The sequence below is a fragment of the Labrus bergylta genome, chromosome 11 (genome assembly GCF_963930695.1).
Source record: "Labrus bergylta chromosome 11, fLabBer1.1, whole genome shotgun sequence".
NCBI lineage: Eukaryota > Metazoa > Chordata > Actinopteri > Labriformes > Labridae > Labrus > Labrus bergylta.
Window position 1 is genome coordinate 10,551,186 of NC_089205.1, and position 24,191 is coordinate 10,575,376.

The window sequence follows — 24,191 nt, forward strand, 5'->3', positions numbered from 1 at the left end:
TTGCGTTCACACATCCCCTCTAGGAGATTTCCATATGTGTGAAAAGGGTTTTATAGAGCTGCTGGAAATAGTAAGCAAGGCCGGTTGTGCTTATTAAGAATCACACACGTCTAAAAGACACAAGAAACACAGAGAAAACCACTCACTATCTCTGAAGGTGAGACAATGAGTAGGCACATGGTGTTGCAACTCAGGGGAATACATAAATTTAACACAGCTGGTCCAAATCAGGGCCAATCAGTCACACACACACACACACCTGATACTGCACAGAGATGATTACCTCCCCACACTCAGTTAGGGACCAGAGTGATCTCCCTCACACTCTGATAACAATTTTTGGGTGCGTTCGAATTGTCCCTCCTATCTCCTTTCACTATCCACTTTACATTAACCCTGGGGAAAACGTCATGAGGTCAAGGAAAGATGTCAGGAGAGCTCATAAAGGACTTAGGGAAAGGCGATCTCATTACTCTGACAATCCGACCACATTTCCACTAGGCTACGTAATTAAATGCGACGGGCCGGCGGAGGTTAATGATGTGGGTCTGCCGTGTTGAAACTACAATGTTCAGAAAATGGACTACAAAAAACGCATCTAAAAAACTTTCCCCTGTGCCTTCTTGCCGGTGAAATAATCCAAATCACCACAAGGTTGGGATTGAAATAAAAGAAATATAGGCTACCAGGCTACAAGTAAAATCCAGCAGATGTCGCCCTTGAGCACAGCATGAAACCAAAACAACTCGCGGTGCATTGTTGTGTTAGCATGCTAATGCTAGTGATCTTTATTATGCTCGTATCTTCACACTGCATGTAAATTTACCTGAAATAAGCGGGAGCTAGAAACACAGTTAAGCAGTGAGTACATTATGTTATTCTTCTTTTCTCTAGTCCCTCAATTAAACAACTTTTATTCGCGAGGGGAGGAGCCGGCCGGCTGGGCCGGCTATGTCAACAAACAGAAAAAAAGCTCTGAAAACATCACAGACAGTGGGACTCGAGTGTTACACCCATTGTAGACAGTCATGACTCACAGAGTTATTTTCAGAGGATATACTTGATTTCTATTATATTGTATATGTATAAGTGGGAAAAATTGCATATAAAGCCTTTCATGCAAGATATAACCGACATATAATGATTTAAGCATACAAATGTACAACTGCACAAAGCATTCTTAAGTGAATGCAATATGTTGAATAAAACATCATCTGTGTCACTTTACGGTCATTGTTAATGTTCGTGAACAGTCGGATGCGCGACTCATTTTAAATGTTGCGGCCGCAAGGAATTGTGGGGCGGCATATCTCATCTCCTTTCGTGAAGGATGGTCCAGTGTATCCTATGCTATAGGAGGTTATAAAGGAAGCATTGACCCACCTTTCCTTAACTTTTAGAGAATTCAAACGGTTCTTATCATGGCCGCCACTTAAATGCTTCCGGGTCATTTCACTCAGTTAGGAACCTTCCTAAACTAAAATGACAATTCGAATGCACCCTTTACATCAATGCTAAATATTACTGTATGTGTTCCCAGCATGCTGACAAGAAGACTGTGAAGCTGCTTCATTAAAAGATCATACCAGAATCAATCGTTCATGGTAAATCCTCCTTAATATTTCACCAACCTGCTGGGTTGACATGTCAGCTCAACAACAAGTTCTGTATGTTTTAAACACCACAAGCCTTTTTTTAACCCAGTGGCATGTTGACAACTTAAGTAGTATGTAGAAGCCTTACATTTTTAAAAGTTGAAATTTTTCAATGCATGTTTGGATATGGTTAACTCGCTGTTGAGGCTTTTTTAGACTTCCACATTTTTTAACCACCTGAGCTTTTTCCAAAATGTTTGCGGTTTGAATGTGTGCAGATGTTACAGCCTGTTTCACTGCTGCAGGATGAACAAACCTACTGGAGACATTCAGAAAGTGTTTGTACCTTTTAAACCAACTATGTAAGACTTTGTTTTGGTGCTTTAGCGCCCCTAAAGGTCTGTGAGTACAGCTACACTATTGTAAAACACACATCGTGCTGTTATCTCCTTCCTCTTGTCGACAACGTGCATCTGTTAACAATCAGAGGGCAGAAAAGAGAAGAGAAGCCAAACAACTGACAGCGTCTACAGCCCGTTGTTATAACACTGTTAGCATGTGGACTATGTGTTTGTGTATTCACCTGTTGCTATGACTATAGGCCGTGGCTAAGTGTTTCCATTGGAGAGACTCATTAATTACATGCTAGCTGATCTGTTGTGAATAATATCTGCAGGATGTACACTCGCTCACTCTCTCTCTTTACCTTCTTATCTTCATCCGTCTCTCTTCCTCTTAGCCTCAGCCGCCGTATCAAACAGTACAGAGACGGGCTAACTGGCTGCTTTGTATCTGAAGGCTGCTGTGTGAACTAGCGCCGTAAAGACGTACGCACTTCTCACCAGATGACCTCGGCCCGCTGACAAAGTTACATAGTGCTGAAAACAGGCGATCGGGGCGCTCTGTGGACCCGAGAGAGACGCCATCCTCCCTGTTGGAGGTTATTGTTCTATTAGATCGACTTTGAAACAACTGAAGGGGGAGGAGTTACAGGTTGATGCTTTAAATTGTTAAGACACCAAAGTTTGTAGGGCCCTGGTTTAAAAAATACCTGAATTCCTCTAAAAGTAAACTAATATGGCTGCTGTGGTTCAGACTATGGAATGTGTTTCGTCTCTTTGACTTCACACAAACAGACGGGGGGGGGATGAAAAGAGAAACCCAAGTTTCTGCTCTCTCTGTGGATTCAGGAGTAAAACCACATCATTCCTGTGTTTTCCACTCGCGCGGTTTCACCAACACACACACACACACACACACACACACACACACACACACACACACACACACACACACACACACACACACACACACACACACACACACACACACACACACAAACAAACACAAACACAAACACGCATAGACACACACACACACACACACACACACACACACTGATAGGTTTCCACTCATTTATTTGCGGGATTAGAAACAGATGTTTTCGCGACACTTTGGTTTTCTGAATGTTTCATCTGAAGCAAAAACACACACACACACACACACACACACACACACACACACACAGGTTTAAGGGGTTAGGGATCTATAGCTCAAACACACAAAGAAGAATTTATTTCAATCCTGAGTCATGAGGAGGATTATTCCGTCCTCACTAAATCTTATGATCGTCTTTGATTGTTTGGCAGCTTAGAAAGTGAAGTAACTTTGAAAGAATTTAGTTTTTATACTTCTCGCTCTGCAGCTGAGAGCAGAAGAAGGTCATGACGGAAGAGAAGGAATCCTTTATATTCAGCATGCAGAACAGGGAGCTAGTTATTTTAATCCATGTCTGTTCCCTGAATAAAAACCTTCAGAGCAGGAGAAGTCCCCAAGGCAGGCCCTACAAGCTGCCTTTAATATATATATATATATATGTATATATATATATATATATATGTATATATATATATATGTATATATACGTTCTCTCCAGTGTTACCCTTAAGATCTGTGTCACAATAGACTGCTGACAGCACGTTTAGACAACAGGAAGCTCGACCTCAGATTCAAATTAGAGAGAAACATTATTAAATGGTGTTTGTTAAGAAAAAAAAGAAAGGCAATAAGTTAATTGATTAATTACATTCTAATTAATTTCCTATCAAATGCTTAAAAATGGAAAATAAATCAAACAAATCCAATTATAAGTTAATCAAAAGGGACTAATTTTATGAAACAATTAGGCTAAATCAAAAGGTTGAAAGGGGAAGGAGGAGGAAGGGATAACGAGGAGGGAGGGATAACTTTAGAGAAGCTCTCCTATGTCTATATACTTAGGAGTTGAACAATGTAAAAAAAATGCCTCAGGTGGCAGTCTCTGGAGCTCTACCACCATCTAGTGGACAAACGAGGCAATTACATGCTCTAAAATGGCTGTAACCAAGGTTTGGTTAGCTAATCCTGGCCTGTGGAACCAACCAAATAATTTTATTCATCAAGCAAGCACAGATTACACATATATAACACAGGTTACTGTCTTAAATTGAGGCCCAAAGTGTCCAAACAAAGTCTCTTAAGTAGGAATCCAGACAGGAGTGTTGTGAGTCACCCTATCCTGAAGGAGCGGGATCCTTTGTCCAGCTTGTTAGCTTTTTCTCTGGATTAGGGTTATAGGGAAAGGGGAAAGGGATGTTTGAAACGGGATCTTTCAAAGGTCGTAGAGACTCAGGGACAAGACCAGCGTGTTCAGCGTGGTCGAAATATGTTGGATGGATGGTGGTTTGGAGTGGATGTGACGTTCCATTGTGGAGTTATATGCCTAAACATGGGCCCATCTGATATGAATGTGAAAAAAGTGTTTTGGTCAAAGGGTTGATTCAGAAAGTGTTTAGGAGCACAATTCAGAGCATTTGGAGTCTATTGGAACATACTTTTAAGTGTCATTTTTGTGAGTGGACTTGTGTACTTAGTGAGACTTGCAACACATCCCGACTGGTTAGGTTTAGTAAAAGGGTTTGAGAGAGGTTAGAATATTGAATTGTGAGCAAAGAGGGTTAGGGTTAATGATAGGAAAGGAGGTTTTAACCAAGATGCAAGGGGGTTGCATGTTCGAATGTTTGAAATTTTAATAACAAGACTTGGAACCAAGATGCGCACCCCCATTTGCAGGCTCTGGCTTTGCATTTGTTGCACTCTCAAGTATGTATCACAGGAAGTGGTCGAACGGTGATTGATCAAAGTGTTTTTGGCCATATCTCAGGAACGGAAGGTCGTAGAGGCTCAGGGATATGACCACTGGTTCAGTTATTATGCTAGACGAATCAAAGTTCCGAGTCCGTACGACCTTCCGTTCTCGAGTTATAAGCGCTATTCTGGAGAATCCCAAGTATTCAGGAGGCGCCAATGTCAAGGCAGAGTCCATGTGAGGTTTTTTTTTAATAATGAACAATTGAACTATACTAGACTAAGTAAACAACATGAATATAGAACTAAAAACTTTTACAATCATAGCAACAAAAGAACAGTATTACTTATTACTAAAATACACAAAGAACTATGTACACACTGAAGTCCACTAACGCATGTAGCGCAATCTCTTTGTTTTGAATGCAGCAAGGGTCTGAATTGAGAGATTTGTCAGAGATTTGTCTTTGCACTTTTCCATGTACAAGGCATATGCCTCTTTTTGTGTCTTTGCCTTGTCCCTATCTATGATAGACACCTCCAAATCCGACCAGGCCTTCTTTGTGTTAGCTGGAAGACACCAGGCAACGGATCTGACAGGAGGTCTGATGTCGTCTTGTTCCTGCTTCTCCACAGCCTGGACGTCCTCCAGTGGCTGGACACATTCATTGTCGGTGGGTGGGGCTCTCAAGGAAGGAATACGCACAGCCTGCTGCACAATCTTGCACGGGACTTGTGGGTGCAGCCTCCAGATCAGGGCATTCTTCACCTTGTCCAAGGTGAATTTGCGCTGAATCTAGAGCTTTTGCAGTCCAGACTGAGACATGCCTCCCAAGGACATCTTTTGGAGAACCTCGAGGAGCTTTAAATAGTCGACAAAGCCACAGTTCATGAGGACCCCGACACACAAAATGAAGGTAAGTGTGTGTAGCAGCAAGACTCCCTTCATCTGCTGTGGCAGCCGCTACAACACCACAGACATCCAAGGCATGCCGTGGTCCCTGTAGACCTCCATGTTCCTGGCATAAGAGAGACCTTGCCTTTCCATCTTGGACAGGACCTGGAGTGTTTGCATGGCTACAGCAGAGAGGGGATGTGGGTTAGGGATTAGGGTAGGGTTAGGGTTAGGTTACGGGGATGATTACTACCTATCGCCCAGGACTGATTTAGAGGGTTAAGATAAGGGATGACTACCACCTGGCTATGTCTAGTTGTTTAATAACTTTTGATTGGAAGGTTGTATCGACTCGAAACCAAGATGCATCCCCCCATTTGCGGCCACAGGCTTTCCAACAGTATCGGGAAGTACCGGAAGCAGCTATGTCGAGGTTTCCGTGATGTCTGATTGTTGAATAACGTTTGATAGGAGCACAGCATCGCCGTAGCACTAGTGTCTACCCCCCCCCACCCCCCATTTGTGGCTACAGGCTTTCCAACGGTACCAGTTTGTTGCGTGACGTACATCGGGAAGTGGGTGAAAAGTCAAATTCAGACATGTGAAATGTGGATGTCTGATTCTTAAATAACTTTTGATAGGAGGGCAGCACTAGGTCCTACCCCCTCAAATGTGGCAACGGGCTTTCCAACGGTACCACTCACGAGTGTGTGGGACGTTGCGTTGCTGAGCTATAGGCTTTTGAATGACCACCATAGAAATGAATGGGGCGGTGGAAAGGGTAAAAAGTACTACCACCTGGCTATGTCTAGTTGTTTAATAACTTTTGATTGGAAGGTTGTATCGACTCGAAACCAAGATGCATCCCCCCATTTGCGGCCACAGGCTTTCCAACAGTATCGGGAAGTACCGGAAGCAGCTATGTCGAGATTTCCGTGATGTCTGATTGTTGAATAACTTTTGATAGGAGTGCAGCATCGCCGCAGCACTAGTGTCTACCCCCACCATTTGTGGCTACGGGCTTTCCAACGGTACTAGTTTGTTGCGTGACGCACATTGGGAAGTGGGTGAAAAGTCAAATTCAGAAATGTGGATGTCTGATTGTTGAATAACTTTTGATAGGAGTGCAGCATCGCCGCAGCACTAGGTCCTATCCCCCCATTTGCGGCCACAGGCTTTCCAGGGTTAGGGTTAGGGTAAGGGAAAGGGGTTTTTAACCAAGATGAGCGCCCCGCTCATGTTTGAAATTTGAATAACTCTTGATGGGAAGGTTGCACAGACTTGGAACCAAGATGCACACCCCCATTTAGAGGCCCTGGCTTTCCATTGGTAGCACTCTTGAGTATGTATCACATCAGGAAGTGGTCAAACGGTGATTGGTCGAAGTGTTTTTGGCCATATCTCAGGAACGGAAGGTCGTAGGGTTAGGGGGTTAGGGTTAGAGGGTGGGTGGGCTAGGGTAGGGTTTGGGTTAGGGGTGGGTTAGGTTAGGGGAAATTGAATATCCGGAAGCCCGAACGATGTCAGGTTTCCGTGACGCACGGGCCATCCTGGGAGAGGTGTAGGGTGTTCCTCACTGCTCATTCAATCCAAATGGATGTTTCGTTCCAAGTGTTTGAATCCATTGTCGCTCACACTTCTTGCGCATAGAGTCTGTCCACAAAGGGCTGGTTTCCTAGCCCAATGACCCTAAGTGACTCTATGTTGTGTGCTAAGAAGTGCTGAACAATATGGGTGTCTGTTCTTTTTTGATGTCTGATGTTATATCTGCGTTGGATCAGCCTCATCTTGATTTTATTTTTGGTCTCTCCAACATATTTGTTATTAAACTTGGAACAAAAGATCAAGTAAACACAATTTTGTGTTTCTGCAGGAATAGGAGGCCCAAGTTTAACCACCAGTCGGGATTGTAAATTAGTCACAAATCTTACATGTTTATATTCTGGACATGCTCTCTGTATTTTTGGTCTGATTGGTTTCAGTTTACTGTGCTCTAAAAGATGCTGCAGGTAACTGTTTCTGCAATATGCTGCAATAACTCTGTAATTTTTTCTCAGAAGATGAGTCAAAGCCAGACTTTGCTTGGAGTACGTCGTAATGAGAGGGATCATATGTTTTTGATTGTCCTCTTTTTCAAACCTAGGAACCAAAAAGGTCTTAAAGATGCTCTGTAGAAAGGACAGAGTAGCCTCTTGTCTTAAAGCTCCAAATAAGGTTAACCTAGCCTCCTCAAAGTCCTGCTTTTGACTACAAAATTCTGTGGAAATGAAGTAACTGCGATTTGATTAATCCTCTGTATGTATGTCTCGGATGAAAGCTGTTTTTCCACAGTAGGGCGTGTGTGTTTGTTTCTTTGAAATAGACCTTGAAGTCCAATCGTCCCGATGTTTTGAAGTTTGACCCTTTAAATGTTATAACCAACCCAGTCTCATGTCAAAATGTGTAATACCTACGTTGGTCCACAGCGCAAAACGTAGTAGTTTCACAATAAGGGCTCTAAAATTGTGACATGTCTACGTTTCCTTTTTTTATTCTTTTGTATAGGTATACCTCAGGTCACGTGACTGCCCAGTTTTCCCCTGGCGAAAAAAAAAACATGGCGGACATCTCTTCTATTTTCGGCGGAAAATGCAATATTTTAAGATAGTTTGAGGCTTAAGTGTCGTTTTGATAACCTTTCTGGCGACAAATGTACTTTGTATCTTCATAATCTTCGTTCGGTTTTGATCTTTAGTTTGTTCGTTTCTACGAAGATTCTTTCAGGTCTCGATAGAGAAACGTTGAACTGTTTCTACTGTTGCTATGGTGGTTGCTATGGACGCTATCAACAACGAACCGGAAGGAAGTGGACACTTGGTTCGCGGCTCTTTTTTCGGCTGCTCTGGTTCCGGAATTAAATTTTCCTATTCAAATCCTCCATTGATTTTTCACAAAATCCTTATATCAAGAGATTGGCGCCTGGGACCAAGACAACAAGCTACCCCAACACTTGTGACTATAGTACATTCAATTCGGCACCAAAACGGAAACAAAGGTGTAGGTTCAAGACTGTGTACATCATTTTCGTCCGGAGTCAAGGAACTACCCATCCCACAATCCATTGCGAATGATATCTTTAGTCAGTCTTTTACGTTTTCTACTGTTGCTATGGTGGTTGCTATGGACGCTATCAACAACGAACCGGAAGGAAGTGGACATTCGGTTCGCGGCTCTTAAAACGGGTTACATCCGGTTACATCAGACCCTAGACATCAAACTAAGCTCCTATGCAATAAATAATGATTTATGTTACATTTTTATGGATGTCTTTCATTACAACCAAATTTAATAAAACGATTGGAACAGATCAATGCATATTAGCAACATTATAAACTATAACATGTAACAATCTTTGATACATAAAGACAATACTGTTTGTGTGATTTATATGATTTTATTTAACTAAATAATCCTGACAGATTAATACTATCTTTTAAAACAGGTTTGTTTTGACCACTTTTTTACAATATATATAGTCTAGATTATTTTACAAAACCCATTCGGCTTTAGTAAATATTTGATATAGTGGGTAGATTTACATTTTTTACAGCCCTAATTATGTTCCCTCTGTGCATAACGCCAGACATAACTACCAAAATTCCCGTTTCTAGAATAACAGTCAAAATATCCGAAATTAACTGATATATGTACTTTATTTTAACATATATCATATATGTACTATGCAATAAATACTTCGGCCACACAAGATCCGTGACATATTCAGTGAATATATCTTTTGTAAGCCTTTTATAATCCTAGTTACAACCTTTTTTAGGAAACGTAAAGGCTACAATTATGGCGCCATTCAGTATCAAGCTGTATGACTTGACTCTGAAAAATTGTAGTCTTTTAGACAAATCTCAGTGTTTCCCTTACCTAAGAAGTAATATATATTTAATTGAGGGTACACAGGGGAGTTTAATTGGATGGTTAACACATTTATGTTATCAGATATTTAAAAAATAATTGATACATTTGTTAAAATGTATTTTAACCATGTATAGCAGCTCCACCTGTTGTTTTGGTGAGCTGACTATCCTCACCTGATACTTTGTTCCAAGACCTCTCTAAAACAGTTATTCCTAGGCCAAGGTTCAAAGGGCATTATTTCAAAACAGGGGTCATGTTGAAACCTCATCTTCACATATGTTACTCTCCAGGATGAGACCTTTCCAATGATGTATGTCGTTCAGCTCTAAGCCAAAAACTTAAATATTGTCATTTCATAGGCAAGGGGTCTTGCCTATGAAAGTACATAAAATGTTTTTATTTTTTTATTTTGTTTGTTTGTTTGTTTGTTTTTGTGTAAGTATGTCATAAAATCTGGGGAACTATAGGCTTGGAGGACCGAGTCCACCAGCTCCGCTCCCTCGGTGTAGTGACCTTTAGCCCAGTTATTACCTGCTCCGCTCTGGCCTGTGTGACATGCAAATACAGAGATTAATCACAGCTGTAGAGTCAACACTTCCTGGATCTGATTCTATTGGAAATATGACTCCATCACACAAATAACTGGTATTCTGTTTTGAATATATTGAAAGCTGAGCTGTGGAAAATGACTTTCAGCTATCACACTATGGGAATGTCATCAACCCAAGTTACAAGACATTTCATTCTCACCAAAGACAAAATTGACTTTGCGGTACAATGCTTCTAACTCTTCCCGTGTTTTCACCCTGCTGTCTGTGATCTCTCTGCTCACTGAGCTCAGCTTGGACTCCATCACCTGGTGGATATCCTCCAGGAACTCTCCTGCACAAACACATTCAGGTCTCTGTTAAGATGTTCAACTTACAACGCTCATATGCAATCCTTAAAAAGGCCACAATTTAAAAGAAGGTTTCCATAAACAACTTTTCAGGTTTTTAGTCGAAAACATGTTGGATTTGCCTTTCAATTATTCTAAAATCTTTCCTGCAGCATAATCTTACTGATTCAGGCGAGTTGACTGGATGATCGTAAAAATAATATAAAGATATGATATGATGCATCCTTAGACACAGGTCAGGCATCATTACAACGATGCAGTAAAAACTTTATTTATGACGACAAAATAATACCAGTTTCTATGATACACTAAAGAAAATTATGTTTACTCCTGGGTTAAGACACACAGGATATTGGTTTTCATTTCAAACAGAGACACTTACGTCTGGAGGTGTAATTCAAATCAAAACACACCTGCATCTTGATTGTTGCGGGACGGGCTGCACTTCTCCATCAGTTTATCCAGACACAGCTGTGAAGAGCAAATCAGTGACTAGTCCAAGGTTTTTACACAAATAAGTTGAACTCATTTCCAGTTAAATAGCCGTTTAAATCAATGAATAAATCCTTCAAAATGAATAATAAATATTTTATAGCCTTTAAAAGATGTATTTTTTCTATGTCAATTCAAAATATAAATGTTGCGGCTTCACCTCATGACATCAGTATTTAGAAATTCCTGTAACAACATAAATCTCAGGAAGTGTATTTGTCTAATCTTTCTTGTTTTTATTCCAATGGTTTATTCTGATGATTTATTATTTTATTTTTAATCTCTGTAGCACTTTGAGATTTTTTCCAAAAATATAAAGTGCATTACAAATAAAATGTATTATTATTATTATTATCATTATAATAATAATAATAATAATTATTATTATTATCTCTGGTTAAAAAAATCTAATTACATGAATTACAAGGCACATTTAATGACAAGTCCCTCCCACCCACCCAGCCAGAATGTGCTCAGGCATTTCTTCATGATGTGACTGACGTACTGTATAGAGAGGGTTTTTACACAGATTTTGAAAATACTCATGAAAGTATAGGACTTCATTGTTCATGGAAAACGGAAAACAATTACTATAACTGTATGGTTTTTAATTCTGTTGTAATCTTTTGTGTTGTTTTTCAGTGTTACCAGTGTTTGGATAGGCCTATTAGTGCGTGTGCTTGGCTGTGAATGCCTTAACCACCTCCAGGGACGGTAGTCTGGCACCCTTATTTTGGGGGTTGTGAGCTGAAAATGTATTAACTTTAAGAATATATTTTCATATGGTAATTTCGAGATACATCTAATTACATCAAAATGAATTTACTAATAGTCATCAACAAAAATGATTTTTTTTTCTTTAATGCAATGAGAAGTGTTATAAGGAGAAAAAATAATTGAACACTGTAGTAAACTCACCTCTTTGAGTTTCTGCACATCTTGTTTGGTCAGTATCCGGTCCACATTAAAGCCATTTCTAGGGTCCAGCACCACAGCTTTCACAAAATGCAAACAGGACAAAACAATGCATGTATTAAATACAGTATATCATTAGTATATATGATAAATATAAATAAACAGTTTATAAATGGAGTTTTAATGTCCTCCACACACGCCAGACTGGTTAGTAGAAGGGGAGATGTAGCCTATATTTAGGTTTAAATAAATATAAAATGACATTTTTAACTGTTATTTGAAGGGTTTTAACCTGTTAACACATGAAAAAGATTGATGACTGTCTTAACTTAATTTATATCAAGCATTAAACATGTTGAACTAGTGGTAGTAACCAGCTAACTTTAAGCTACAACGTAGTTAGCAGGTTAGTCCTGGTTACTGACCATGAAAGCCACCAGAGTTTCAGACACCGCATGTCCTCTCACCGCACACTCCCGCACTATGTCACCAATAATGTTTTTAATGAGGCTTTTTGCCGTCAATGTCTGTTGTTAATCACACAGACTGGGTTAAATGTGCCAAAACAGCTGGCAAAGCCGAGAGCAACCTGTTGATAATTGGTTACCACAGTAACAGGGCCAGTCTCGGATGCATTACGTCAGTCTCTCCTCCAGAGGGCGGTATAATCCAGCTGTACGCTTCCGTCATTTGTTCGTAATTTATTTATTTATTTTTTATCTTTATTTTGCGAAGTTTTATGAGGATTAGTGTGACAGTGACCTGGCTAAAAAAGACATCCGAAAAATAAAAAAAAGTTATTTAAAAAAATGAAAGAAGATTGCCCTGACATACGGGAGAAGGGAGGATGGGTGAGTGTTCATGAGTGAATATTTACATCTACAGAGGAGATCAAACAACCTGATTCTCCATTTAATACAAAACCACTTTCATTTGTATAAAACTCACTCAAATCCCTGCGACATGCTGCAAGTGAAGATTATTTATTGAGCACATTTCAGCAACAAGGCGATTCACACAAGACATCAAAAGCATCAGGACAAAGGGAAAAGGAGAGACTAAAATAGACTGTTTGAAATTCACTGAAACAACCAACAAAACAACAATCAGAGGAGAAGATTAAATATGAAAATAGAATGACAAATAAGATCTTAAAGGAATAAAGAAATAACACTAAGAAAATAAATAAGCTCAAATTTGAAATGCAGTTTGTCAAACAAGGAGAGAACCTATACTGCAGTGCACTTTCATAAACATTGGTGACATATAAGAGGCTATTTTAAAAACACCTTTTTCAATCAAAGCAGCACAGGCTGAAAGTTCAGACCTACTATGTATCACTACATCCTACATAGAATAATCATGTCACTTATTCACTTGATGAGACATTGGGTCCCATTAAAGATCGGATAGATGGCTGCATGAGAGCTACTCATTTTATATATTTTTAAATGATACAATTAAAAAAACTCAGTTAAGAAATGATGACATGGCTTATTGTTATCTCCGGGCCTTCAGAGCATACTAGAGGCTTACTAGAAATATATTTACTTGGGATACTTTTCATTGTCATCCCTGAGCCATCCATGAGTTTATTTTTTTATTTTAATCGTCTGTCATTCATTTTTCAAAATATGCTACACTGGGATTTTCAGGAGATTAGGAGTAAAATGATTCTCATATACAGAGAAAATTGTCTGTTGTTATAAGGTGTAAAACAAAAACACAAGCTTACTGTCTCATAAAGAAGAGTAGAGGTCTATGAATAACCAAAAGAGGAGCGCCGGTATCACAGTGGTTCATCAACACGCCCCATGTACAGAGTCTACAGTCCTAGGCTTGAATCCGACCTGCGGCGTGTTGTTCCCCACTCTCTCGCCCTGATTTCTTACTCGATCTCCCACATGCCCTGTCTCTCAAATAAAGACATAAAGAAATAAACCTTTGTAAAAAAGAAAGTATAACCCAAAAGGCAAGGATGTTGTGTATAGGTACAGGAACATTAGCTTTAGCTTGAAGGTTTAATGCGGCCTCAGAGAATGTCTGCATGTTTTTTTCATTTGAATCTTGAATCTGCTTTTTCCCACAATGATCTATTTTTGATAAAAATGTTAATCAGTCATATCTGTTGAGCTGCTGCTGCAGGAGCACACAAACATGTAGAGAACATTCAGATTATTTTATTAAGTGTTTAGTATATTCAGTAACAACACGAACAGCTGTCCTAATTGTGTTTAGAGATCTACAAACTAATTGGGTAAAATCATAACTGTAAAATACAGGTTTCTTGAGACTTTTTAATCCGAGTTGTATCAACAATCTTTCTGATTTCAACTAAGAATTCAGGTTAAAATGTGTTCCTTAGAAATCTGAATGATTACAGTACATGTCTGTGTTCATTGAGAGTTCAATCTAGTTGTTTGTTGTTGACAGAGCGGCTTTGTGTCCCGCTTTGGAGCGAAGCAGGGCTTGGAGAGCCAGGTGAAGAAGGTGTGCTGTTGGACTCTGCTGGCCTTGGCTGGGAGCATCCTGACCTACTGCGTTTGGAAGAGGGTGGTTTAGCCAACACTGCCACCTACCGACCACAACCAGGAACTGTCAGAGACTGAGCGACAGTATGGAAATGTCTGCAGAGGTGGTTTAAGATGCATCATTTTATTAGTGAGCTGGATAATCAGTATGTTACCTTCTAACTATCAGTAGAATTCAAACGCCAAACACTGCATGTGATATCTGATAAACATTTTCCTTTCAGCTTGTAATTTAATCATTTTAAATTTTTAGTGTAAGTGCTCTTTGTAGATAAAGGTGCTGCTAAAATTTAGACAATGAATAAAAATAACAAAACATTGAATGAACCATATTTATATCCAGAATCTCCATCATGATCTTGCTACTTTTCACTTAAGTCACATTATAAGAGATTTGAAATGTTTGTTTACTTCTGTATTTCTGGCAAAACACCAGCCATGCAACTACACCTTATCTACAGTGTAGAGCCTCTACTCTAATAAATACTTTGACTTCATAGTTCTCATTAATTTGAAAGTAGCCTGTGAATACTATTAAAGACATTTAGACTTGAAAAATGCATTAGAAACTTTTATTCACATGAACAGCAGACAGAACACTGAAAACTGGAAAACACTTGGTTAGAACGTTACATTTTCATGGCAGATTTGCCAGCAAACCTTTGGACAATTTAAGGTTTAGGCAAGCTCCTCCTCGCCTTCCTCCTCAAACTCTCCCTCCTCCTCTGCGGTGGCGTCCTGGTACTGCTGGTACTCGGACACCAGGTCGTTCATGTTGCTCTCAGCCTCGGTGAACTCCATCTCATCCATACCCTCGCCGGTGTACCAATGGAGGAAAGCTTTGCGCCTGAACATGGCTGTGAACTGCTCAGAGATGCGCTTGAACAGCTCCTGGATGGCTGTGCTGTTGCCGATGAATGTGGCAGCCATCTTGAGGCCACGGGGAGGGATGTCACAGACAGCGGTCTTCACGTTGTTGGGGATCCATTCAACGAAGTAGCTGCTGTTTTTATTCTGCACGTTCAGCATCTGTTCATCCACCTCCTTCATGGACATGCGGCCACGGAAGATAGCAGCCACTGTCAGGTAGCGGCCATGACGTGGGTCGCAGGCAGCCATCATGTTCTTTGCGTCAAACATCTGCTGGGTGAGCTCTGGTACAGTGAGGGACCTGTACTGCTGGCTGCCTCGGCTTGTGAGGGGAGCGAAGCCTGGAATGAAAAAGTGCAGACGAGGGAATGGCACCATGTTTACAGCCAGCTTCCTCAGGTCAGCATTGAGCTGTCCGGGGAATCTGAGGCAGGTGGTAACGCCGCTCATGGTGGCAGAGACGAGGTGGTTGAGGTCACCATATGAGGGGGTTGTAAATTTAAGGGTGCGGAAACAGATGTCATACAGTGCCTCGTTGTCAATACAGAAGGTTTCGTCTGTGTTTTCGACAAGCTGGTGGACTGACAGTGTGGCGTTGTTGGGCTCAACAACTGCGTCTGATACTTTGGGTGAGGGTACCACGCTGTAGGTTTTCATAATACGGTCAGGGTACTCTTCACGGATTTTGCTGATGAGCAGTGTGCCCATCCCAGAGCCAGTACACCAAGAGAGTGTGCGAGCTGGAAGCCCTGCAGGCAGTCACAGTTCTCTGCCTCCTTCCTCACTACATCCAGGACAGTGTCCACCAGCTCTGCACCCTCTGTGTAGTGACCTTTGGCCCAGTTGTTGCCAGCACCACTCTGGCCTAGAAAAGCAAAGAAAAAAAAAAACGGGGGGAATTAAGCTTAACAGTACTTAAATGCAAAATGACAAGTAGCTAGTAAAGAAGGAATGTAAGGACAAATGAACAATTACCGTGAACAAAGTTGTCTGGCCTGAAGATCTGGCCGTAGGGTCCGGATTTCACAGAGTTCATGGTTCCTGGCTCCAGATCCACCAGCACAGCACGGGGAACATATTTACCACCTTCAAGAAGCATATAGGACGTGAGGGTAATGTTCACAAAAAAAAAAGAAAAGCCAAAAAGTTTATGCCTATTAAAACATTTAATTCAACCTTACCTGTGGCTTCATTGTAGTAGACATTGATCCTGTCAAGCTGCAGGTCACGGTCACCGTGGTATGTGCCAGTTGGGTCAATGCCGTGCTCATCACTGATCACCTCCCAAAACTGAAATATAATAAAACATTTTAAGACATTGTTGGCTGATAAAACATAAACAAGTGACAGGGGAATGAGTAGGCAGTAATGTTGAAGTGGATGCAGGTCATTATGTATCGGTTTCTTTCATTTCTTTCAAGCTGACACAGCAGTTCTATAGAGGTTGATTCATAAGAGCAGTTGAACATCACTTCCGGCTCGCCAGAGTGACCACGCCCCCGTTTGGGTGAAAACAAGCCCTGAGAATGTTTCAGCGGAAGATTAGAAAACACTGGAAGCCGTGCAATTAAATGCAATTTGTACTTTTTGTACTTCAAACTATTTTAAAAACACAATTTAGTATCAGGTTTTGATTTACAAAAGGACACCGGAGGGTAAAAGAAGAGCTGTGTGTGTTTGGACTGAAACTAGAGAGGATTAAAGTGCTAAATTGTGGGACCGCTGTCATGTTCCTGCTTTAAAGCAGCGATCGCTCTGTGACAGAAGAAGTCTGTTAACAGATTCTTCACACATTCATTCACTAACATTAACAACGTTTCAACTGTCACGTCACATAAATATGTTGGTGAAAATGTCTCTAAATGAAGGAACACTACACCAAATCCTCCTCCTCCAAATTTAAAAGTTTGCTAGCTCAATATAACACCTTGTTTCACCCCACTCATCATTATTTACACTCACTATGAATACAAAATGTTTTAATATCATCCAGGTGATTTTACATGTGTTATTCTTTTCTAAGCCAGCTGATAACTCAGAGTCTATGTCCCCTTTTCTCTAAAATAAACATCTGTAACCACTCCATTACAGTTATGAACACTGTTAGAAACTATTACAAATATTATTTAAAAATAAAGATCCCTCTCGGGTAACACGGTTAATAATTACTCATCAGGTGTTTAAAGTCAGTTTCCTCTGATGTGGATGAGTTTGAGCAGTTTGACGGAGAGAGACTGAACACTCACATTGTTAATTTTATACCGTTATGATGCCGATCTCTGTTCAGAAATGTCATATTTTAAATGTTTACATCCCCGGTCATCAGATTTAGGCTCATACTTGCCGTTTTCATTTTTTAAGACTTTAAATCGGTAATGACCCCAGCTTGTCCATTAACCGCCAGTCATTCAGATGGAATGATTTCACCCAGAAAGGGGCGGGGCCGGCATCGTTTGGGCAAAGTACCCGGATGGGTTGCTCTCAAGTTCCCGCCGTTCAGCAGTCCGCGCGCGGCCTCGTCGCTCATACGTCATTAACCGCCAACACGGTCACGACTGCGGACTTTTTGTTTTAATCATAAACACGCAGAACTTTGTTCAAGTTACAGTACAGCCCAAGACGAGAGAAAACAATCACTTCATATATTTTGCATTGCGGGAACAATTACGTCACCGAATAAAACGAAAATAATGATTTTAACCACTCAACGGTCAATCCCACCCGCAGCGGTTAACTAACTAACTAACTAACTAACGGTTTGGCGTACAAATTAACACAATTTATCAGATTTATAAATGAGGTAAAATCGATTTATATTCGTTACAATTCGACGCATCATAACCCATCTTTTCTAAAATACATCGATTTCAACCGCACAAAAAACATAAAAAGCTGTACTAACCTTGGCACCAATTTGGTTCCCGCACTGGCCGACCTGAAGAGGCACAATTTCCCTCATTTTGTCTTTGGTTTTGGTAGATTGGTTTACAACTTCGATGAACGAATTAAAGCGTCTATTAGCGTGTACCAACGGCAACCATCTGTTTTATACTACAGCTGAGCCCCGCCCTCTATCCCTCAGCTCGAACGTTGGTTGGTTCATTTCTTTCCGCTTGATGTACACGAACAGATTTAGACCAATTAAATCGTCCCTGTCTTCTCCACTATTGGTCCAGTCTGTCTGTCAATCACGTTCGTGCCAAACGTATGACTACCGTCTAATCTGTCGACGTTTGACTTGACTGTGATAACTTTTTTTGATTCATGACAATTTTATAGTTTTTATGTAGCCTACTTATAACTTGGGTTTTAATTAAGTGCTATAATATATATACAGTGTATGTACCATATATATGTAAATCTATATATTCTAAAATAAAATTAGACACATTATTATACATTGTCTTAAACTGAGAGATCTTCACTTGCTGTTTGACTGCTTTTATTTTGAAATAAAGTAAAGACCTTCTGGTGTATCGAAGATTAAGACCATAACTTAACCTCGTAAAACGAAACTAATTATCATCAAGACACTAATATTGTAAGCAGAATTAATGATTTTTTTAAGAAAAAAATATGGGGTTTTGAAAACAGGACTATGTATTTAATTTGGAGAGCAGACTATAAAAATGTGTTTGATGCTTTATTGTACCAATCTATAAAAAGCATGTAACAGGAGAGTAGAAATTCCCCAGTTTCTGGAGTATTCACCTTTTATTTCCTGCTAAGACTACAACACATGGAATTACTCAGAAAATAATTGTCTGTATTAACCCCACTATTTTTGATGTCTTTCAAGAATGAGTGACAACACAAAAGAGTGATGATTAAAATATTTATTATAAAAACAGACATCACATACATAGCATGGTTTGGGTGAAAAGTTGCAAGACTCAGTCCAGACTGTTGCAGTACATTTAGGGGACAAAGAAGATGTTTTTTTTCAAATGAAGCCAGGAAAAGAGGCAGACAGAGCTGTTCATCCTGGCCTTTACACGAGGCTCTGACTGAAAACACTACAGTCACATTTAATGGTGATTCCCACTTCAGAGCTGAGCTTTAGGTCACATGACAACCCCCCTTTGCCTTTTAAAAAGCAAAATACAAAGACAAGCAAGCACACAGAGGAAACATGCAGAAAAAGAGCAACTTAATTATATGCAAACAAAATAATTCAATGCAAAAAATCCACATTCAAAAAGTAAACTTAATATTTATATACAGGTTGGCTTAAAGGTTCCTCAAGGTTTCATGGTATAGAGATAAATACAGCAGATTTGGCAACACCCTTCACAAGTAATGACCACTACTGTGAAAGAGAAAAAAAAACATGCACACAACTTTTAACAATTCTAAACAAAACTCGGGAAATCATTTATAAGACACATCACTCAAATAGAAAAAAATGACACATCAAACAAAAACTGTTCCTGCAGCAGTAGCATTAACTTCATTTGCTTATTCTACAGACATGAGAGGTATTAGCACTTAAATACCGCACTTCACATCTTACACCATGAACACAACAAAAGACATGCTGACCAAAGGGCTCTTCAGCTGGAAAATAACCATTACATTTACCATGACTCAGCTGCATGTTTACTAGTAAACAAACTTCATATCCCACAAATCAACACGTCTCTCCCCACCGGTTCACACTCCTGCAGAAACGACAAACTTGCATGTATTATGATCTTTAACCAAAAGAGGGAACCACTTTATCTCATCTGCAAGAAATTAAAAATGTTCCTATAATGTGCAAACATCTTCTAAAGCTGTAATTTTATGATACGTGTGAGGGGAAAAAAGACATAACATTACAAGCAAACATTTTCTTGACATTTAAGGGGAAATAAATGGAACATAAAATCCAGAAAAAAGTTTGAGAAAAGTGGTCTTAATAATCCATCTTAAGATCATTTAATGGCGTTTCTATCGAATATTTTAGATTGTGAACACTGCACAGCTGCACTGATCCAAATCATTCAAAATCCAACTTGCACCATGCCGCACACATTAAGATCAAACTGTTACACTAACTGTGTTTACATCTTTGTATAAATATATATTTGATATTTGATTATATAGTCAGCACGTTGAGTGATTTATCTTTGTCCCTCAATCGCTTATTTTGGGAAAAAATAATTGGCAGACATCAATTAAAGGCCAGCTTTAATTCTTATCTCTTAAACACAAACATTTCTATACTTTAAACTCTCGCTTATTAATTGATTAAAAATAGAACCCAACTTGGGAAGGTTTAGACACAGTTTAAGGCGCTTCATGAACAGTAACATTGACGGACAACATTTTAAGGGCATAAATATAAATTTCATCCATGCCATATTTGTGGCTCTTAGCAACAGGACTTGGAGCAAAGAGCCTGGAACCTCGAGCAAATAGCTTAAGAGTGTGCAGCGGGTCAGTAGCAGCTCAGGTGATAGGTAAGAGCACACTAGTCAGGATCCACACCGACTGCAGGTTTAAAGCCGTAAATACATACAAGACAGATAAATATTCAAGGAGGACCGGTCCATGGCACTGTTTTCGGGCTGTTTGTATATTGCACTTTGTGTAGTAAAAAGTTAATCAGTACATTGCTCAGAGTTCATCTCAGAAGCATTTCCTGAAGATGATCTGCGGTCCGTACTCCTCGTATTCTTCCTGACTGATCCATGCAGAGCTGAAGGTGGGCAGGTTGGCAAGCACTGCTCCTCCCCTCCACACTGAAAAGTCTCTGTCCTTCGGGCTGGTGACATGAACACTCTCCCCTGTGTCAGGGGGAACCAGTCCTTTGATTCCAGCCTGGAGCTGCTCAGGCAGGCCGTCCAGCAGGGTGTTCCCTCCTACAGGAGCAGATAGAAAGGAAACTCAAAACATGACCAAAGCAGTGCTACCAAAAGGGCGTGTACTCACTGCTATAAACCATCATTTTCATTTTTGTATTTTGGTGTACAGTGACTTATTTTTATTTTTATAGGTACTCTCCTCATAGCAGGTTCTCTGGGTTCTTCACATGATGGAACTAAATAAACAGAGTTACTGAAGGGGCACCTCATGAAGCTAACGGGCAATCATTCTACCTTACCCGCTTTCCTATAACTGCTAAAATAAATAGCAAATGTTTTAAATCTTCACAGCAGGTACACACACTTACACATTCACACACTGGTGGCAGAGGCTGCTATGTGAAGTGACCATCACAAGTAGTTAATCCCTTTCATAGACATTCACACGCAGAGGGAGCAACTTTGGGTTATGTGTCCTGCCGAAGGACACATTGAACATGTGGCTGCAGGAGCTGGGGATTGAACCCCGACCTTCCAGTTGAGAGATGACCGACTCTACCAACTGAGCCACAGCCGCCCAAAATCCACTTGACATGCATCCAGTCAACAGTAAGACTGCTACTTTGAGCACTGAAGTTTAATTCATGAAGTTCATAGATATAAAGGTTTTAGGATCAAATAACTTTAGACTGTGTGCTCTCTTTTTGTCCAGGGCAGTACGGTCTTTAGAAATATTGATGATTTAAAATGCAGTGCCCTGACATCTGTAGTCGTAATGGGACACTTGGAATTACACACTGTATCATGTGAAAAGATGATAGAAAAAACAAGGAATCGCAGGAATCATGTTAGACGTACAGTATGGCTGAAAAAGTCTGGTTCTGTTTGAGGTTTTCTGCCAGTCATATTCGCTGGTTTGAATGGCGTCCAATCGCTGAATTGTTTCAACTTGTAAACTCATTGGAGCCGTCATTGGCTGGGAGAAGCACACCAGCTCCTCGCCCAGAAAAGTCCTGACTCAGCCAAAACATCAAAATCCAGACAGAGTCTCTGCAGACACAGTCACCACCACACATGTATGGAGGCCTAGGAGTGATGACTGAGCAACATCACTTTGGTATAAGTCTATTTTATTTTCAAATGTTCAATGAAACTTTTGCAAACACATACCACACTATTGTTGAAGGAAAGTACTTGCACTTGTTTTATTATCCACTTCAAGCTCTGGACCCTCTGGAGCTGGAGCGCACCTTTAGACTGTTGTGTAACACCATAACAAACATCAGCTGTTACCTGACAGCACGATGTTTCCCAGGAAGCAGCGCCGCAGGTCGATGTCCGAGCTGAGGATTGACTTGAAGACGCTCTCGTGTATCCCGTAATGGTCCCGTCCAATGAGCTCGGGTTTAAAGAGAATCTCAGGGGCCCTGCATGAAGAGAGAGGGGCAGATAGAGGAGGATATTTTGAGAGTTTAAGAACATAAAAAGGCAGTTACACTTTTTTAGGAATGTGCTCTAAAAAGAGGCAGGTAGCCAGTCTGAAGGGTTTGCCTTATCCTTCAGGTGCTGCACATGTGTCTCTCTCTTTTACATTTGGTTTTATCCACCAAGACTGAAGTCAGGATGAGCCCCAGACTTGTGTTCCTCTACTCATGTTAAAATCGGTTTCAGTCGGTCGCTTCAGTTCCAATCATCTACATTCTCTGGCAGAGATTGGTGGGGTTGGATACCTGAACATTTTGGTTGCAGTTTAAGCTGTTCTCCCAAAGATAAAGCTGCTGAGGTCTGTGTAGACGCAGAAACTGACCACAATTAAAACCGGATTAATCCAAAAGCAGCTCTGTTTTTCATGGGGTAATCTGCTATTTATTTTGGGGGACAAAGTTTTAGAATTGCCTCAGTAGATTGTTCCTTCCTGCAGATGCAACATAGTCTATTGTTGCAATCCTTATCTGCATAGGAGCGCGATCAAAGTTAGCCCTCTTTAAGTTTTTGTCTCTGACAGGCTCAGATTGTTACTTTAAGTGTTTGGAAACATCACAGAAAGGCTCCCCACAGAGAAAGACCTCTTTGTTCAAGACTGAAATATTTCACTTTTGGTTAACAATTCAGACAAGAGGCAGCTTTAACATCACCCTCAAGAGTCATTATTTGACAGAAAATTCACTGACAGAAATTAGTGAAGCGGCGCTCACAGGAAAGAGGAAACAGTCAGAAAGTAATAAAGCATAATAATAAATAAAGCATGGAGAAGGGTACAGAACTTTTACATGGCCGTTTTCATTTTAAAGTTCTTCCAGACGGCGCAGTCCACAGAGCCAAAATTATTTGTAACCACTGCGAAGTTGAATTTTCTTATCACCGGAGTACTTGATAAGTACTCCAAAATATGTTGCAGCTTCACTAGTCTTCACTTTATTTAAGCGTTTAACAAAGACCCAGTACCTTCATTCACTCTGCCTACGAGTCTCTTCAGCTGCTGAATAATAACTACAGCTTTCTTGCTAACTCCGGAGCATCACAACAACAACAACTCTTCTCTGAACTCCTGCATGTCACTGTCACTCACAGACTCCACCTAGTGGTGTAGATTATGCAGCGCATTTAATTAATAACACGTCAACATCAACTGCTTGAATAATGTTGCAGTTCAGAAAAATACATTAATATTAGCAACTTTGAAGATGAATTCAAAAAGATTATAAACTAAAGAATTTTAAAATGACAAGTACAACAAAAATGTGTTTGTGGGGTCCCCGATAACTAAACAATAAACATCAATGTTCTCAATTGACCTGTCACACTCTCCCCCACTTTAAAAATGGCGTCCCGACATTTTCATTATACCGCTTAGCCTAAAACCTTTCTGGGCAGTTTTTTTTTAATATAACAAACAGGATGACATTATGCCCTTGCAGTGGCAATAAGCTTTAGTTTTGTATTTATTTGCTTTGATTACATTGTTTAAGTTGAGAAGTACATTTACAATAAAAGTGCGCTATACACTACTTTTTAATTCATTATTGGATTTTGCATATAACAATGCGATTAATCGTGATTAATCACAGGAACTCATGCGATTAACGCGATTAAAACTTTGAATCGTTGCCCAGCCCTAGTTTTTAGGTACGACAGAAAGATATAAAAGCATCATTTTCTAAAGGTCTTAGC

General features: G+C 40.1%; 2 long non-coding RNA genes and 1 pseudogene across 2 annotated transcripts; all 3 read right to left on the bottom strand.

Moving 5' to 3' along the window:
• Positions 1–8,921: 8,921 nt before the first annotated feature.
• Positions 8,922–12,423, bottom strand: LOC136180513 (uncharacterized). The gene is made up of 4 exons (XR_010667140.1): positions 12,256–12,423; positions 11,834–11,910; positions 10,837–10,894; positions 8,922–10,407 (listed from the first exon to the last, which is right to left on the bottom strand). It is a non-coding gene; the product is annotated as an uncharacterized lncRNA (long non-coding RNA).
• Positions 12,424–14,919: 2,496 nt separating this feature from the next.
• On the bottom strand, positions 14,920–18,228 carry LOC109990699 (tubulin beta-1 chain-like; annotated as a pseudogene).
• Positions 18,229–19,052: 824 nt separating this feature from the next.
• LOC114920748 (uncharacterized) lies at positions 19,053–23,761 on the bottom strand. Its single transcript, XR_010667177.1, has 3 exons — positions 23,466–23,761; positions 22,314–22,447; positions 19,053–21,077 (listed from the first exon to the last, which is right to left on the bottom strand). It is a non-coding gene; the product is annotated as an uncharacterized lncRNA (long non-coding RNA).
• Positions 23,762–24,191: the final 430 nt, after the last annotated feature.